The following is a 17970-nucleotide window of genomic DNA, read 5'->3' on the forward strand; positions in this document are numbered from 1 at the left end:
GCTCAAAACCTATGGGATACAACAAAAGCAGTTCTAAGAGGGAAGTTTATAGCAATATAATCCTACCCCAAGAAACAAGAAAAATCTCAAATAAACAACCTAACCTTATACCTAAATCAATGAGAGAAAGAAGAACAAAAAAAAAACAACCCAGAGTTAGCAGAAAGAAAGAAATCATAAAGATCAGAGCAGAAATAAATGAAATAGAAACAAAGAAAACAATAGCAAAGATCAATAAAACTAAAAGCTGGTTCTTTGAGAAGATAAACAAAATTGATAAACCATTAGCCAGACTCATCAAGAAAAAAAGGGAGAAGACTCAAATCAACAGAATTAGAAATGAAAAGGAGAAGTTACAACAGACACCGCAGAAATACAAAGCATCCTAAGAGATTACTAAAAGCAACTCTATGCCAATAAAATGGACAACCTGGAAGAAATGGACAAATTCTTAGAAAGGTATAACCTTCCAAGAATGAACCAGGAAGAAATAGAAAATATGAACAGACCAATCACAAGTAATGAAATTGAAACTGTGATTAAAAATCTCCCAACAAACAAAAGTCCAGGACCAGATGGCTTCACAGGTGAATTCTATCTAACATTTAGAGAAGAGCTAACACCCATCCTTCTCAAACTCTTCCAAAAAATTGCAGAGGAAGGAACACTCCCAAACTCATTCTATGAGGCCACCATCACCCTGATAGCAAAACAAGACAAAGATAGTACAAAAAAAGAAAATTACAGACCAATATCACTGATGAATATAGATGCAAAAATCCTCAACAAAATACTAGCAAACAGAATCCAACAACACATTAAGAGGATCATACACCATGATCAAGTGGGATTTATCCCAGGGATGCAAGGATTCTTCAATATACGCAAATCAATCAATGTGATACACGATATTAACAAATTGAAGAATAAAAACCATATGATCATTTCAATAGATGCAGAAAAAGCGTTTGACAAAATTCAACACCAATTTATGCTAAAAACTCTTCAAAAAGTGGGCAAAGAGGGAACCTACCTCAACATAATAAAGGCCATATACGACAAACCCACAGCAAACATAATTCTCAATCGTGAAAAACTGAAAGCATTTCCTCTAAGATCAGGAACAAGACAAGGATGTCCACTCTCGCCACTATTATTCAACAGAGTTTTGGAAGTCCTGGTGGCGGCAATCAGAGAAGAAAAAGAAAAAAAAAGGAATACAAATTGGAAAAGAAGAAGTAAAGCTGTCACTGTTTGCAGATGACATGATACTACACATAGAGAATCCTAAAGATGCCACCAGAAAACTACTAGAGCTAATCAATGAATTTGGTAAAGTAGCAGGATACAAAATTAATGCACAGAAATCTCTTGCATTCCTATATACTAATGATGAAAAATCTGAAAGAGAACTTAAGGAAACACTTAATTTCCATTTACCATTGCAACAAAAAGAATAAAGTACCTAGGAATAAACCTACCTAGGGAGACAAAAGACCTGTATGCAGAAAACTATAAGACACTGATGAAAGAAATTAAAGATGATACAAACAGATGGAGAGATATATCATGTTCTTGGATTGGAAGAATCAATATTGTGAAAATGACTATACTACCCAAGCAATCTACAGATTCAATGCAATCCCTATCAAATTACCAATAGCATTTTTTACAGAACTAGAACAAAGAATCTTAAAATTTATATGGAGACACAAAAGACCCCAAATAGCCAAAGCAGCCCAGAGGGAAAAAAACAGAGCTGGAGGGCTTCCCTGGTGGCGCAGTGGTTGAGAGTCTGCCTGCCGATGCAGGGGACATGGGTTCATGCCCCAGTCTGGGAAGATCCCACATGCCGCGGAGCGGCTAGGCCCGTGAGCCGTGGCCGCCGAGCCTGCGCGTCCAGAGCCTGTGCTCCGCTAAGGGAGAGGCTACAACAGTGAGAGGTCCGTGTGCCGCAAAAAAAAAAAAAAAAAAACAGAGCTGGAGGAATCAGACTCCCTGACTTCAGACTATACTACCAAGCTACAGTACTCAAGACAATATGGTGCTGGGACAAAAACAGAAATATAGATCAATGGAACAGGAGAGAAAGCCCAGCGATAAACCCACACACCTATGGTCAACTAACCTATGACAAAGGAGGCAAGGATATACAATAGAGAAAAGCACCACTTCAGTAAGTGGTGCTGCAAAAACTGGACAGCTATATGTTAAAGAATGAAATTAGAACACTCCCTTAACACCACACACAAAAATAAACTCAAAATTGATTAGAGACCTAAATGTAAGACTGGACACGATAAAACTCTTAGAGGAAAACATAGGAAGAACACTCTTTGACATAAATCACAGAAAGATCTTTTTAGATCCACCTCCTAGAGTAATGGAAATAAAAACAAAAACAAACAAATGGGACCTAATGAAACTTAAAAGCTTTTGCAAAGCAAAGGAAACTACACACAAGACAAAAAGATAACCCTCAGAATGGGAGAAAATTTGCAAATGAATCATCGGACAAAGGATTAATCTCCAAAATATATAAACGGTTCACGCAGCTCAATATTAAAGAAACAAACAACCCAATCCAAAAATGGGCAGAAGACCTAAATAGACATTTCTCCAAAGAAGACATACAGATGGTCAAGAAGCACATGAAAAGCTGCTCAACATCACTAATTATTAGAGAAATGCAAATCAAAACTACAATGAGGTATCACCTCACACCAGTTAGAATGGGCATCATCAGAAAATCTACAAACAACAAATGCTGGAGAGGGTGTGGAGAAAAGGGAACCCTCTTGCACTGTTGGTGGGAATGTAAATTGATACAGTCACTATGGAGAACAGTATGGAGGTTCCTTAAAAACCTAAAAATAGAATTACCATACGACCCAGCAATCCCATTACTGGGAATACACCCAGAAAAACCATAATTCAAAAAGACACATGCACCCCAATATTCATTGCAGCACTATTTACAATAGCCAGGTCATGGAAGCAACCTAAATGCACATCGACAGACGAATGAATGGATAAAGAAGATGTGGTACATATACACAATGGAATAACACTCAGCCATAAAAAGCAACAAAACTGGGTCATTTGTAGAGACGTGGATGGATCTAGAGTCTGTCATACAGAGTGAAGTAAGTCAGAAAGAGAAAAACAAATATCGTATATTAATGCATATATGTGGAACCTAGAAAAATGGTACAGATGAACTGGTTTGCAGGGCAGAAACAGGCACAGATGTAGAGAACAAACGTTGGACACTAAGGGGGGAAAGTGGCGGCAGGGTGGAAGTGGGGGTGTGATGAATTGCAGGATTGGGATTGACATGTATATACTGATGTGTATAAAATTGATGACTAATAAGAACCTGCTGTATAAAAAAATAAAATTTTAAAATTAAAAAAAATACTTGAGATACTGATATAAAGTGAAGGAATAGGATTCCTGATGGTTTGAGGTCCAGATAATGTCAAACTCATGCTACATTATAATTAACAAAGAAATGGATGACAAAAGGCCTGACCTCGAGCATTCCTTTTTTATCAGGTCATGCGATCTCTTATCTCAGGGTCTTTTCTTCCTCTGCACAGAGAAGATACTTTTGTGCCCAACCTACCTCATGGGATTTTATGAGAATCAAAAAAGAATTACTTTAAAATACACGCACACATCTTGGAGTAAAGCTGGCAGATTGAATACAGGATCTATTTCACTCCAAAATGTCACTGAAAACAACAGTGACTTTATTTTTTCTTTAAGTAAAACCCCACAAGAGTGGTGAGGACAGGGGACAGTAGCAACAGAATTTGGGGACTGGAAAACAGATAAAAGTGGAAAAATGGTATCTGGGTCATTAGTGAATCTAGTCAAAAAGACAGTGAGTGGAAGTTTAAGAAATATAAAGGAAGGTCTAAAATGTCACTTGATATTGAATTGTGATGAAAAAAGCTACTGTTCCCCAAATTCCAAGCTTGGGAAATGCCAGCACTGTCTACTACAGAGGTTTTGAAAGGTGGTATTAGGAACAACGTGTCACCTGGAAACTTATTCCAAATGCAAAGTCATTTTTTTTTTAATTGAAGTACAGCTGATTTACAATATTGTGTTACTTTCAGGTGTACGGCATAGTGATTCAGTAGTTTTGCAGATTGTATTCCATTATAGGTTATTACAATATAATGGATATAATTCTCTGTTCTATGCAGTAAATCCTTGTTGCTTATCTGTTTTATATATAGTAGTTTGTATCAGTTAATCCCATACCTCTAATTTGTTCCTCTCCCTCTTCCCTCTCCCCTCTGGTAACCCATGTTTACTTTCCATATCTGTGAGTCTGCTTTTGTTCTGTATATACATTCATTTGTATTATTTTTTAGATGTCACATAGAAGTGATATCATACAGTATTTGTCTTTCCGTATGACATTTCACTAAGCATAATATTCTCTAGGTCTATCCATGTTGCTGCAAATGGCAACATTTCATTTTTTTTATGGCTGAGTACTACTCCAGTGTGTGTGTGTGTGTGTGTGTGTATTTTTTATATATATATATATATATATATATATATATTAAAAATACACACACCACACCTTCTTAATCCAGTTTTCCGTTGATGGGCATCTGGGTTGCTTCTATGTCTTGGCTATTATAAACAGTGCTGCTATGAACACTGGGGTGCATGCTTTGAATTAGTGGGGTTTTTTTTTCCAGATATATACCTAAGAGTAGAATTTCCAAATGCAAATTTTTGAGCTCATCCATACCAGCAAATCAAACACTCTGAGGCCCAACACTCTGTGTTTTAACAAGCCTGTTAACTATGTAGCAGGTGTCGATGATTGCCAAAGGGGCCCTGCTCTTCACAGGGAATAATTACAATATATAGTATTAGACACAGATTCACTCCCAAGTAATAGGCCTAAAGCCTCAAAAATAAAAGGATTTTTAAGACTTTTCCTGAGAAATTAAAAAAATAGTAAGAAGAATTTCAAGTGATAACTAAAGCATTTATCTTTTAACATTTACAGAAATGAACTTTATATTACAAAATTATTTCTAAAAACTTCAGAAAGCTCATGGAAAACTTTTACTAAAAAAACAGTACCTCCATTTAGGAATTTAAAAAAATAAAGCAGAAAGCTCTACCATGAACCAACAGGACTTTGTTGTCTACTAATCCTTGGGATTGCAAAATTTCTTGGATCCCAGATTCAGAAACAGAAGGAGATAACCCAGTCACTGCTTTTGTCTAGACCAGAAGTCAGCAAACTTTTTACATAAGGGGCCTGGCAGAAACCCTTCTAGGCTTTGTGAGCCATACCATCTCACTGCAGCTACTCAACACTACCGTTCTATAGTAGTTTCCCCTTATCCGTGGTTTTGATTTCCAAGGTTTCAGTTACCCACATCAACCGTGGTCTGAAAAATATTAAATGGAAAATTCCAGAAATAAACAATTCATACATCTTAAATTGCATGCCATTCTGAGTACCGTGACGAAATTTTCTGCCATCCTGCTGTGTCCTGCCCAGGTCGTGAATCATGTCTTTGTCCAGCACATCTCACCCGTTAGTCACGTAATAGTAGTCTGGGTTACCAGATCATCTGCTGCAATATCACAGTGCTTGTGTTCAAGTAACCCTTACTTTACTTAATAATGGCCCCAAAACACAAGAGTAGTGATGCTGGCAATTCAGATCTGTGAAAGAGAAGCCATAAAGTCTTTCCTTTAAGTGAAAAGGTGAAAGTTCTCAACTCAATAAGGAAAGAAAAAATCATATCCTGAGGTTGGTAAGATCTACAATAAGAATGAATCTACCTGTGCAATTGTAAAGAAGGAAAAAGAAATTTTGCTATCACTCCTCAAACTGCAAGTTAGGGCCACAGTGCATAATAAGTGCTTACTTAAGATGGAAAAGGCATTAAATTTGTCTGAATAAGATATTTTGAGAGAAAGACCCCATTCACAGAACTTTTATTACAGTATATTGTTATAACTGTTCTATTTTATTATTAGTTATTGTTAATCTCTTACTGTGCCTAGTTTATAAGTTAAACTTTATCATAGGTATGTATGTATAGGAAAAACACAGCATATAGTGGGTTCGGTCCTATCTGCAGTTTCAGGCATCCACTGAGAGTCTTGGAACGTATCCCCCACGGATAAAGGGGAACTACTGTAGTGGAAAAGGAGCCATAGACAATACGCACATGAATAAGCATAGCTATGTTCCAATAAAACTTTATTTACAAAGCAAGACTGCAAGCTTGTAGTCTATCATTTGCTGACTCCTAAACTAGATAATGAAAGATTAGGAAGCATTCTTGGAACCAGATACTGGAGAGTACTTTCAAAGATTATAGATTACCAAAGAGCTTCCCATGGCAGGTCTGTTAATCTGTGCTACAGTTGGCAAAGCATTTACAAAGGAGATTCTGAATTTACTGGCTCCTTGCCAACTTCAGGTTTCTCTGTTTCTTCTAATGTGTGAAAGAAGGTACTTTATGCTTAGAAATACATGAATTGAAAAATACTAATAAAACAAAGGGTAGAGAAGATTGTTCTGATCAGAGAAAACTTTTATTTATGATGCCAGTTTTATTAAAAGCCACATGTGAAAAAGATTTGCTAATTTCCACTTGAAGGATAACATCCTAAGTAGTCCAAGAATATTTTAAGAAAATGAATAAACTTTTTTAACAAAAGGAAAAATGTAAACTAACTCTATTGTAAGGTTTTTTAAGTTTATAAAATTTAAGAAGATGAAAAGAAGCACGAAAGGGGGCAAAATTTATTTAGTCCAAAAATGAGTGATGAGACAAAAGTCTATATAAGAGCATCCAAGTAACGAATTCTCAACACCCACCATTCTCCCTGCAGACCCCTCCTACGTAGTCTGGATTCCTCATCTTTGCCACACTGTATTTGATTTAGTATAAATTTTGGTATTTCTTCGCCAGTTTTTCCTTTTAAATGTTTTATTCTAGAATAATTTTAGATTTTTAGAGAAGTTACAAATCTACTACAGAGAGTTCCCGTATACCCCTCACCCAGAACTTCCTTCAGTTTCCAGAAGCTGACAAAACAAGAGATTTTAAACTTAAAGTTCAACAATTTATAATGCCAGTTGAAAAAAAAATTAGATATTTGAAAATAAATTCAAATGCCAAACATGTATTTATTGTTTATGTTTTTTGGGGTTTTTTTTGCGGTACGCAGGCCTTTCACTGTTGTGGCCTCTCCCGTTGCAGAGCACAGGCTCCGGACGCGCAGGCTCAGCGGCCATGGCTCACGGTCCTAGCCACTCCACAGCATGTGGGATCTTCCCAGACCGGGGCACGAGCCCGTGTACCCTGCATCGGCAGGCGGACTCTCAACCACTGCGCCACCAGGGAAGCCCAATTGTTTAAATAAACTGTACAGTACTTTCAAATTTAGTTTTCTACACACGAAAATTCAGTCAGCAAACCACCCTTCAGTTCTCAGCTTCTGTCGCCTCAAAATAGGCACATGCCCTGCCACTTTTCTGCACAATATTCTTTTCATTTCCTTCACAGCACTTACTTCACTCAATAGTTACATTATTTGTTTATTGGCTTATTGTCTATCCCTAGAGACATCATCTGTTTCCTGCTCTCCTTGTTATAATCTCTGCACCCAGAATAGTGCCTGGTACACACTGAGTAGAGACATTCAATACACTTTGCTGGATGAATCAATGAGCAAACACCTTAGATATGACAGGGGTGATATAAGGCACATGATAAAAGACATCTATTTAAACTGTCATTGTTTCTGAAATTTCAAACATTTAACACCAGCCATACACAGTTGAAGTTTGGGGGAACCTATGTGTTAGTCTACCATCTTTGTAATCACTTCTTACTGAGACAAAGTATAGAATTGTTACTCCTAATAAACCCTTGCACTCTGAAAGCCAAATCTTTCAAAGTAGATCTGTATTGTTCATTTATTGCACTCAGTATTTCCTGGCATTATTCATTTGATGTGAAAAGTCAACAAAGAAACATTTTTTTTTAAATAAAATTTTTATTTATTTTTGGCTGCACTGGGTCTTCGTTGCTGCACACGGGCTTTCTCTAGTTGTGGCAACAGGGGACTACCCTTCGTTGCGGTGTGTGGGCTTCTCTTTGCGGTACCTTCTCTTGTTGTGGAGCACAGGCTCTAGGTGCATGGGCTTCAGTAGTTGTGGCAAGTGGGCTCAGTAGTTGTGACTCACAGGCTTTAGAGCACAGGATCAGTAGTTGTGGCGCACGGGCTTAGTTGCTCTGTGGCATGTGGGATCTTCCCAGACCAGGGCTCAAACCCGTGTCCCCTGCATTGGCAGGCAGATTCTTAACCACTGCATTACCAGAGAAGTCCAAAGAAACATTTAAATCACCCTTAAAGTTAGACTAATTAAAGTCTAATTAATCATCTTTCTGTACTTAAAAATATATTTGGAAAAGACAAAAATACTGGATTCCAACCTTATGGAGGCTTGGAAATGAGACATTTTGAGAAGACAGGTGAAAAGCTTAAAAGACTAAAGCGGGGGAGATGCAGCTCTCCTTCTTCCCTCCCACTGCCTACCCCTCAGCTTCAAGTTCAAGGAATCACCTGGTTGTAGGAAAAAGAAAGGAAGGATAGAAGGAAGGAAGGAAGGAAGGAAGGAAGGAAGGAAGGAAGGAAGGAATGGAGGGAGGGAGGGAGGGAGGGAGGGAGGAAGGGACAGACGGACGGAGGGAAAAGTACCTATTCCTATATTCTCTATGAACACTTACATTTTTCCCAAGGTCAAATATTACAAAATATATCCAAAAATCAAAGCACTTGATCCCTTGACTCACCAAGGGAAAAGAAATCATTCCAAGGTAAGCATCCATAAAATATCCATTTATCAGATAAAAAGAAGCAAGAAGGACAAAACCGTTGGGGCACTTTCAGGCTCTGTGTTTCATTTAGAACATTTATCTTTCTTCTATTTCTGGACCTGCACTGTGATGAAGGGTGGACACTAATAAATGCATTCAGTGCAGCACAAACTGATCCACCATCCAAACAGTACAATAATCCCACTGTTACTTCTGGAACATCTCCTGCTTATGATGTAATGAATTGCAAATAACTCAAATTATTTGGTGAACTAAAGATTTAATAGAAATATATCAACACTAAATACTAAAAATGGAGGTGAGGGAAATTCATTTTTGACCACATACATAAAATTTGAAAGACCAAAAATAATGATAGTAATAAAAGGTAAATAAAACTCTACATTTTTTCTCTATATAAAAATAGAACAATTAGTAGTAGTAATGCTGAGATTATTCATTTGAAGAGAAATGAGATACAAATATAAAATCAAATAATAGTAAAACTCCATAAAGTTAACTTTGAAAATTCAATGTGAACTCATAATTTTTTACTTTAAATATATAATTATTTCCAACTTTGTTCCCTGAAAAAGTCTGGAAACACTGATGACCGATAAGAATGAGCACCCATGGGCTTCCCTGGTGGCGCAGTGGTTGGGAGTCCGCCTGCCAATGCAGGGGACGCGGGTTCGTGCCGCCCTCCGGGAGGATTCCGCGTGCTGCGGAGCGGCTGGGCCCGTGAGCCATGGCCGCTGAGCCTGCGCGTCTGGAGCCTGTGCTCCGCGGCGGGAGGGGCCACAGCAGTGAGAAGCCCGCGTATCGCAAAAAAAAAAAAAAAAGAATGAGCACCCTTAATGCCCAGACTGTGGCTTCTAAATTCCATTTTCTACTAAAAGGAACCGGAGCTCCTTGTAATAAATGATTCTTAGACTGGACTGTGAAATGAACAAGAGGAGCTTAAAGTATCCTGTTGAACTAAAAAGCAGTGTCAAAAAAACTAATGGGACATGGATGCTTCTGGGATGTTCTGTATCTTGATCTGGGTGCTGATTATATGGGAATGTTCAGTTTGTGAAAATTCATTGTGATTCACTTCTGATGGGTTCTCTTTTCTGTATGTATATACAGGAACCAATCTCAAGGGGCTCCCAAGGAACAAAGAAGGTTTTATTTGAGCATCCAGAAAAAAAAGTCACTGCAACTAATCAAATCATAAAGATCTTTAAAATCCATGAATTTACAATGATCCTCAAGAAATAAAGGAACTGTCCCCCTAAAAGAACAAAGAAATATATTTGATCACCTTTTGAAGAAAGAGGTTAAGTAAAATGGTCTCAGCACTGCCAATTCTCATTGGATATTCTCTCCGTTTCTACTACTGAGGGAGAAGTCTCATGATCTTCATAAGAGGTAAAAGGAAGCAAACGTCAGCTTTCATGCCATGCCAGGGGTGAATACTCTTTCTCTTCTTCCAGTTTTTGCCAATGTCATATTTGCTGACTGGCTAGCTGATTTACTGGGTTTACCTTTTTCACCACATTTCAACCCGTTTTATATGTCAATAATGGCCCTCATTGGTTTCATTTTTTCAGTCCTAGGTGTCCTTTCCTCAGGAAGTTAAGGGAAGTGGAATGTGGAGCCAATAACAGGAATGCCAAGGAAAAAAGAGATAAAGGGCTTCCTGGAAGCATTTCTGAGTATACATGCATACACACTAATTCCTATGACAAAACAGGAATGAAAATAAACACATTTCCTTAAGGAAATGAGGTGCCAATCACCTGCTTTTTCCTTTTCAGAAGAGTTTAATTTCTTTCTCATACAGTCAAGTCACAACTCCTCGAATGTGTGGAGACAAATTTCTAGTTACTTCATTTCCATGAACGTAAACCTGATAGTCAAAGGGACTCAAGTACGTTTCTTTCTTTTTTTTTTTTTGGTTCGCGGGCCTCTCACTGTTGTGGCCTCTCCTGTTGCGGAGCACAGGCTCCAGACGCGCAGGCTCAGCGGCCATGGCTCACAGGCCCAGCTGCTCCGCGGCATGTGGGATCTTCCCAGACCGGGGCACGAACCCCCGCGTCCCCTGCATCGGAAGGCGTACTCTCAACCACTGCACCACCAGGGGAAGCCCTGTACATTTCACCTTTACCTGTGGTTAAGTATCAAGAGATCCTAGGCAATACTGACCTAAGAGATCCCATGAGACAGAGCAAAAGTAATGCAGCCAGAGGACAGTAAACTACCAGAAGTCAACATCCAATCCTGTTGGGCTTCTTTCTTGTTTGCTTCAACATTAAAAATGAATATCCCGAGGCCTAAAATCTGCTTGAGTAACAGGCACTATCCGTTTGAAAAATGGGTTGTTGGGATAAGAACCACTGTTTTGGGATCAAGTCAGCTTCTCCCTATTTGTAAACTATGATCAAATAATTAATGGCTGAGTTTAGCTGATGTAGACAGAGAAGTGCTATGCCCATAGGGCCCTATGATTTAAAATGCTTTCATGGTTAAGGCTCTTTATTATTATATAAAAGTGTGGTTCAATATCAAATTAAAAGGAACATTACTGCAAGTAGTTCAGTCCCCAACAATATATAGTGATCAAAGATGGGGCAAGAGAAGTTTTTTTTTTGTTTTTTTTTTTTGCTGTACGCGGGCCTCTCACTGTTGTGGCCTCTCCCCTCTCCCGTTGCGGAGCACAGGCTCCGGACGCACAGGCTCAGCGGCCATGGCTCACGGGCCCAGCCGCTCTGGGGCATGTGGGATCTTCCCGGACCGGGGCACGAACCCACATCCCCTGCATCGGCAGGCGGACCCCCAACCACTGTGCCACCAGGGAAGCCGGAAAGAGAAGTTTTGTGATTAACTACAACCCACTGTGCTTGAAGGTATATCTGATTCTGATGGTGAGATTTCTCAGTGTCAAAAGTTCTGCGCATGTAGCACACAGCTCACTGAATCACTCTGGTGTCCAGAATGAATAAGGGGATAAAAGATGGACTCTAAATGCCTATAGGTGTCATTCAAAAAGAAGCCAACCCAATGAATCACTTTACCTCCCTGGGACCAAAACAGTCAGATCAGGCAATGGAACCCTTAGGTTGTGACATATTAAACTCTGAGATGACGACCTCAGGTCTGGAAAAAATGATTCAGACCATATCACTCCGCCAATCAGATTTCCAAACTAAGAACCATGGGCCACCTGGCTTTGGAAAAGTTTTCCTTCTTCATAGGCAAGCCTGGCAGGTGTTAGTTTAACCTCAGAAAGCCACCATTCTCACAGTGCACACATTTTATATAAAATAATAAAATGCCAAAAGAGAATAAAGACTAAGAGAGTGTTATGTGTAAACTACAGGGGACTGACTTCATGTAAGGAGAGACAAAATTGATGCTTAAAGCATGAATCTTGGCCTCAAAAGCCTACAGATGCCAGGTAGGTAACACAAATCTGTACAGCTGGTTGGGTTAAAGACTTAGGGAATGGTAACGACTAGCAAACTTCAGGTCTTGAAATAGTAACAAGACCAGATTTTTAACCTTCCAAGAGAAGCCAGGTATCTGTTTTGCTGGGTTTTTTTTTTTCTTTTTTTTATGTGAAGTTTCCTTTTTGAGATGTTGGCAATTAACTCAATATTAAAAAAGAAAACTTTCACATATTAAAAAAATTATAGTCTAAAATCTGGCCTGTAGGCCACCAGTCTGCAAGCTGTGCTTTAAAATTTAACTTTAAGGGACTTCCCTGGTGGTCCAGTGGTAAAGAAATTTGCCTTCTAATGCAGGGGACGCAGGTTCGATCCCTGGTCGGGGAACTAAGATCCCACATGCTGCGGGGCAACTAAGCCTGCGCGCCACAACTACTGAGCTCACGCGCCTCAACGAGAGAGCCTGCGTGCCACGAACTACAGAGCCCACACACCCTGGAGCCCATGCGCCCAACTAGAGAAGAGAAAACCCACACGCCACAACTAGAGAGAAGCCCAGGAGCTGCAACGAAAGATCCCACATGCCGCAACGAGGATCCCGCATGCCACAGTTAAGACCCGACACAGCCAAAAAAATAAACTAAATAAATAAATAAAATTTAACTTTAAATGATGCAGTAATAAGCAGAAATCTTCTGACATAACAGTGATTACACTAAATTAGTAAGCCATGGTTTCTGTCCTACCAAGAGGGAGCAGTCCATGCAAGGAAAAGGTCGAAGTGGTATCAGAACACCTGTGAGTATTTTCCAAATTACAGATGTCTGAACTATCACCACCACCACCACCACTGCTGCCCTTGTGCTCCAGAGAAAATAAGTAGAGTTGAGTAGAGGACACATGTTGCAAAAGATCCCCAAGAGCTCTGATGGCACATCCTCCCACTCTGGGGGTCACTGACCTCAGAAGGTAGAAAGCTTCGTATAACTGGGAGGGATGTGTCCAAACGGTGAAGACCAAACCCACTGGGCCTAAGATGTCAAACAGCATATCTGAAGTGGTTCTGAAAATAATAACTGCAAATATCAAAGATGACAAGGACCCCAAAGTGAGCACTGCTGTTATCATATTTATTTCAGCCTCATGTGCAAAAATATCACAATCAATCGTCTACCTGTTTACTATGAAAGACTATAAAAACTGTATGCATTTTAAGAGTGTGTGTGTCATGCATATATAATGAAAGCGAGGATAACCTTTCAGCCATTTTCAGGCGCAGGTTTATTATTCCAGAAGGGAAGGGGAGCACTTTATTTTCACATGATGCCAAACTGTAGACAGAAAAACGTTCAATATTTCGGCTTTTTTTTTTTTTTACTTCCTATCCTTAAAAAAAATATTGCAGAACTTTTTATTAAGATGGTTAAACATAACCAGAATCACCAAGTCTTATTTTTCCATCTGATATATACATAAAAAATAGAAACGTGTTCCTGTGATTTGGTAATATCTCAGTAATCTTTTGCTATCATTAAGCATTGCCTAATCTAACCCTGCTTTTGATTTTAAACTTGCATTCTCCTAACTCACCTTGTAATTGGGAGTCAAAACCTTCCAGGTCAGCTTTAAGCTAAAAGCTGTTGGAAGCAGTTTATCCTCAAGTGCCTGTAGCTTTTTTCCTGGGAACTTGGTCTGTCTACTGAGCCTGCTGGGGTTATCTGGTAAGTTATAAGAGTGGCTCCTTGATTTCCTTCTCTTGATCTTTTGCAGGAAGGCACAGAGGCTGAAAAAGAGAGATTACAGTTGTATAGATACATCTCCATAGACCTTTCACGAGCATCTGTGGCTAACAGAAAATTCCTTCCACTTTATCTTCTGAGGAGAAAGTTCGTAAGAGATGGCCCCCCTGCTTTCTACCTCCTTTGCTCAATCTACGTAATCTCAAAGACAACCACTGAGCTCCTCAGCAATCAGTAGCATGTATCATTTACATCTTACCCAGAGCTGCGAGTAAGAAAACTCTCCATTTATAAAGCAAATATTTTCTAAAAGGAGACGAAGTATATTTTTCAGAAACATGTTTAAACCTCTAATTAAATGTAAACCTCAAAAAGTTTTTTAAAACAGTCACTATGAAGTGGTTCCATCACACATGCATATCAATGTACAATACCAATACCCAGATAAAGACCCATTACTAGTCTCTAATTTGTCTTAACAGAGCAGAATTACTGCCAAACACCTAGAACGATCCTCTAGCACAAAGAGCTGACTATACTGGCAAAGCATAGTGTTCAACCTGACGTAATTTCTCAGAAGGCAAAGAAACAATATTTTACAGGAAGATAAAACATGTTCACTTTAAGTTAAAAAAAAACAAAGAGAGAAAGGAAAAAAAAATCTGACCCTGCAATGTGGCAGCAGTTTTTTCCTTCAAGCCATAGACCTTTCTTTAGCAGTCTTGTTTATTCACAAGGCAGCTTTAAAACTTACTCCCCAGGTTTGATTATTTTTCAAGCCTACTGCTTCATTCTGTTTTCGTTTTTTCTCTTTCTACTTACAGAGAAGAAAAAGCACACACACATTCTGAAAAATTATGACTTAATAAAAGTGCAAAAGATTTATGTCTACTGGGTATTTTATGCTGTGATTGCTCTTTAAGTGCCATTTTTCTGCAAAAAAAAAAAAAAAGTTTGTTCTAAATGCCCCTCTACCTCTACAAAAAAAGCTTTTAAGATCTCTACTGTGTTGTAAGAAAATTCTGTGCATCTTACAATTCCTAAATAAAACTGATGATTACGATGATGACATAGAAAACTAGGCTTAGGGTCCACCAAGATTATTTCCGTATGCTCAGCATTATATGTTTATTTTCTGCAAACACTACTCAATGCATGCTCTTTAATCTCATAGAATTATAGGCAGACTGAATATGAATAGCCAGCTACAGAAACTGCCCTATCCACCTTCTCTTTGCTCTTCCCTATGATGAATTCTGCCAAGCTTAGGAAAAGGAAGAACACTGAAAGAGGAGGGGAAAAAAAGAATACGGTAAAGAGCCCCCTGTGCTCTACTGCAGTTGTTTGTGCACACTCCCACCCCCATTCCTCTTCCCTAGTCTTATTCTTCATAACTTCTTACCATCCTGTAATAGCAAATGGGAAGGTGAGGGAGAATAGAGGACCACGGGGTAATGGTTTCCTCCAATCCAGCAGCAGAGGGGAGGGAGGAGGGAGGGTGAATCTTGCTAATCACACCTAAGGACCCCTTCCCCTCCCACAGGAGCCTGTGTAAATCAGACCTTGGCCTGGGGATCATTTTCCCCTTCACTCATCTCTTTCCCCACAGTCTTTGCCTAATACATCCTTCAAAGCCCAGCTCAAAACCACAACTTCCAACTCTTTCATCCGTTTTCCCAGCTAGAAAGAAGGAGCTTCTCATCACATCTGGTACTTGGGTCAATTCTAACTAATGTGAGATTGTCCTGGTCTTTCTTGCTGCTTACACCTCTTATCTCCCCTAACAGACTGTGTTGACTCTGGAAACAGGGACCAGACCTTAGTTCCTTGCACAGCGTAAGTGTGAGAGTTAAAAAGTGAATTTTACAAGGTTTCTATTTATATGTACTTTGTAAAGGGTTTTGGCTGGTTCTAAGACTATAATTGATGTTTATATGGACATTCTGCGAAATTTTCAGAAGGACAACAACCATGATTATAAAGTCTGGTGCCTTCTATAACCTTCAGGGGGGCTGACCGCTCTGCATTAAAAATTACCTATCTATCAATACATGGTTCACATGTAATCAATCATCTCTGATAGTTACTGAAGCCAGAAATATGAGGAATATTCATTTCAGTACAGCTTCAAAAACTTGACTAGGACAGAAAGATTTCTATTGTCGCATTCAAATTCCAAATTTCCAGGTGACTAATATATTAAGTTTTATTCAAAAACCAGGAAGTTAACCAAGTGGCAACTAAACTTTATTTTAATTAGAAACTGTAAAAGACCTTGTTTTACCTTGCACATAAACTGCATACGGGGCAGAAGTCCAAAGGTGCTAAGCTTATAAAGTTCAAGTCTGATTATTCCTTGTGACAATACACATTGAAGATTAATTCTTTTTTTTTTTTTTTTTTTTTTTGCGGTACGCGGGCCTCTCACTGTTGTGGCCTCTCCCGTTGCGGAGCACAGGCTCCAGACGCGCAGGCTCAGCGGCCATGGCTCACGGGCCCAGCCGCTCCACGGCACGTGGGATCTTCCCGGACCGGGGCACGAACCCGTGTCCCCTGCATCGGCAGGCGGACTCCCAACCACTGCGCCACCAGGGAAGCCCTGAAGAGCAGACTTTTAACCTGGAAATCTATCTAATCTCATTAGTTCTATCATATATCACAGAGGTTAAAGGACATTTCAAACAGTGAGGAAATGTGTATGAAAATCAAGAGATGGGAAAGTGCAGACTGTAGTCACAGTCCTCAGAGTTCAGGGTACAAAAAAGTACAGTGGGGGAAGAAAAGGCAGAGAGTAGGTTTGAAACAGCGTGGAAGGTCTCCAATGCTGGTGAAAGACCAGATTTTGCTGGGTGGGCTACAGAGAACAGGAGCGGAGTTTAGAGCAGGAGAGTCATGTGATCATGCTCCAGGGAGGCAGATCCTGGAGAACAAATTGCAGGAAAGAGAACCCAGGTGCAAGAGAGGACCTCAGAAGCCACAGCAGCCAAAAAGGGAGGGGAGAACTACTGAGGAGAGTGGCCATTCACGAGGGACAAGTGAAGAACTTGTATCTGACAGAGCAGAATGTGATCCCATTTGCCCTCACACACTTCTTGGCTTAACAAAAAGAATGGCAAATAAAGCACATCTGGAAACATAGCCAATATTTTATAACTATAAATGAAATATAACCTTTAAAAATTGTGAAGCGCTATGCTGTACACCTGAAACTTACATAATACTGTATGTCGACTATACCTCAATTTAAAAAAAGAAAAGAAAGCACATTCATTTTCTCAGAAATGTGATTGAAGTATAACATAAGATATGGTCAACATGCTAATAAACTAAAATAATGTACTCAGCACAAAACATATTTTTATCATTCTGTTACATATCTATGATCTAGGTCAATTTTTCCAGATTTTTTTTGGTTTGTATTTAACTTGGTTCCAATTGAGACATATTTCTCTGAGGGTAGGGAAATGTAATATTTCTGCAAATCCCAAAAGCTGAGCACAAGGAAAGACCTGGCATCTACTGAGCATTCAAAGAAAAAGAAATTCTTCCAAATTAAACAGTTCTGTTAAAACTGACAAAAACTCAGATGACTGATTATACAGTTAAGAATTCTGATTCTAGATTACTTAAAGGAGTATTCAGTTTCATTATTCCCTTGACTGTATCTGTTTTAGACCCAAAGAACAAATATTACAGAAACCACTCAATAGTTCTGTTATTCAGCTGAGTAAAATTTTCTTTAAAGTTTTATTTAAAAGAGAACTCTTAACTCTAAAGCACTATAAATATGTCTTAACTCTAAAGCACTATAAATATGCTTTGGACAATTCCTAATCTTCTAAAAGTAGTATGCTACAGAGAAAGAGTCAGCACTTTTCTCTGTGAAGGTCCAAATCAGTAAACATTTTAGGT

The 17970-nt window shown here is 39.1% G+C and overlaps 1 protein-coding gene across 9 annotated transcripts in view; it reads right to left on the bottom strand.

Annotated features, from left to right (window-relative positions):
* The window catches only part of OSBPL6 (oxysterol binding protein like 6), a 208023-nt gene that overhangs the window by 107924 nt on the left and 82129 nt on the right, over positions 1 to 17970 (bottom strand). The window contains exon 2 of one of the 9 annotated variants that reach the window (XM_060302208.2): positions 13910 to 14102. The exons of the other annotated variants lie outside the window; for them this stretch is intronic. The gene's annotated coding sequence lies outside the window, so the exon portion shown is untranslated. The remainder of the gene's footprint in view (positions 1 to 13909; positions 14103 to 17970) is intronic. 9 annotated transcript variants of the gene reach the window in all.

This window comes from Globicephala melas, chromosome 7 (assembly GCF_963455315.2).
Source record: "Globicephala melas chromosome 7, mGloMel1.2, whole genome shotgun sequence".
Classification (NCBI taxonomy): Eukaryota; Metazoa; Chordata; class Mammalia; order Artiodactyla; family Delphinidae; genus Globicephala; species Globicephala melas.